General features: G+C 41.4%; 1 protein-coding gene across 3 annotated transcripts in view; it reads right to left on the reverse strand.

Moving 5' to 3' along the window:
- PSMG2 (proteasome assembly chaperone 2) overlaps positions 1-2,038 on the reverse strand; it is a 25,868-nt gene that overhangs the window by 18,743 nt on the left and 5,087 nt on the right. The gene's annotated exons all lie outside the window — the stretch shown is intronic.

Genomic DNA, 2,038 nt, shown 5'->3' on the forward strand with positions numbered 1-2,038 from the left:
TGTGGCGTCACAGCTCACAGCAACCTCCAACTCCTGGGCTTAGGCAATTCTCTTGCCTCAGCCTCCTGAGTAGCTGGGACTACAGGCACCCGCCACAATACCTGGCTAAGCAACCTCTCTAATTCTTGGGCTCAAGCTAGTCTCTTCCCTCAGCCTCCTGAGTAGCTGGGACTACACGTGTCCAGCTATTTTTAGAGGTGGGGTCTGGCTCTAGCTCAGGTTGGTCTTGAACTCATGAGCTCAGGTGTACCACCCTCCTTGAGCTTCCAAAAGTGCTGGGATTACAGGAGTAAGCCACCGTGCTTAGCCAAATAAATGAACATTTTGTTTAAACACCTTATAGCTGTTCATAGTCAAAATGCAAGAGATAAATTGGGCTGATGTGAAAATGAAGAAATGTAGGGGAAGATGTAAGTAAACTACTAATTTTGTAATAGTGATAGTATTTTAGCTATGTAAGAAAGTAGTTTTTTTTTTTGAAGCAGTTTTTCATTTTGTTGCCAAATGAAATGCACTTTGGAGAAACAACCCTATTGTTGAAATTTTTGCAGGAAAGATGGCTTTGTTAACATAGACTAAAACTGTACTTCTATGTTGCCTAGGATTACAGACTTAGGAGTGGCATGTCACGATGTTCCCAATTTATTTCAAAATATTTTATCTTATAAAAAAAGTAGATTAAAGAACTAGGCAGGTAGATTGCCTGAGCTCATGGGTTTGAGACTAGCCTGAGCCAGAGGGAGACCCTGCCTTTAAAAATAGCTGGTTGTTGCAGTGGGCACCTGTAGTCCCAGCTACTTGGGAGGCTGAGGCAAGAGAATTGCTTAAGCCCAAGAGTTTTTTTTTTTTTTTTGGCCGGGGCTGGGTTTGAACCCACTACCTCCAGCATATGGGGCAGTGCCTTACTCCTTTGAGCCACAGGTGCCGCCCCAAGCCCAAGAGTTTGAGGTTGCTGTGAGCTATGATGCCATGGCACTCTACCAAGGGTGACAATGTGAGACTCTGTCTAGGGGGGAAAAAAAGAACTATATCCATATAATTGATTTGCTGCCAGTCTGTGTGAAAAGAAAACCAGTGGTTCCTCTACTTAAGTGAAGGTGCATCAGCAGGGCCTTGTGTTGCCAAGAAGTAGGTCTCTAGAACCAGAGTTCCTTGATTAGAATCGTGGTTGTACCAATTACTAACCAAATAACCTCATACAACTTAGTTATCTTCTCTGTGCCATGGTTCCCTCTATAAAACTGCTTTATAGAATAGCTGTAAGGTTTCTGAATCCATAGCATTCAGCTCAGTCAATACTCAGTAAATGATAGCTATCATTGGTAGAAAGAACATGAATTCTAGTCTTACCATTTATATGTCTTTATCCTTTAAGATAATAACTGAAATTTAGTCTTGCGCTAACAAAGCCATCTTTCCTGCAGGAATTTCAACAACAGGGTTATTTCTCCAAAATGCATTTTATTATGGCAAACTGAGAGGCTGATAGGGCAGGTAGTCATCAAAAAAAGTAACTGGATACTCTTGTGTTTCATGATCAGCAGGAGCTTTTCCCTGCTCCTTGGTGCTGTCCTGCATCCTGACCAAACAGTGGTCAGTGCAATGTAAACCATGGTCCCTGACTACTAAAGCCTGCTAGCCAGTGAGGAATTACGAAGATGTATGGTATGGGAAAGGCCTATAGCTACTTGTGGCATCAGACGACTCAATGCCTGGGAGCCCTATCAAAATCATAGTATGGAGTCTACGATGCGGGAGGGTGACTAAGAGGCTCCAATAAGACTATGTATGTTAATCATATTAGACTGAGCCCAGTGGAATTTTTTTTCCCTTTTTCATAGTATTAGTGATGGTCAGACACTATCTTCACTATGCCAGTAAGAACAGAAAATGAAACTGAGGTCAGAGAGGAAAAAAAAATCCATGCTGCAAAAAAATGGGAATATTAAATTCTATAAAAAATAACAACTACAGTCTATTCAAAGCCATCAAAGGAGCTGTCACTTAGGAAAGGCTATTTAACTTTTTTTTTTTTTTT

This window comes from Otolemur garnettii, unplaced genomic scaffold (genome assembly GCF_000181295.1).
Source record: "Otolemur garnettii isolate 467f Iridium unplaced genomic scaffold, OtoGar3 scaffold00176, whole genome shotgun sequence".
Taxonomy (NCBI): Eukaryota; Metazoa; Chordata; class Mammalia; order Primates; family Galagidae; genus Otolemur; species Otolemur garnettii.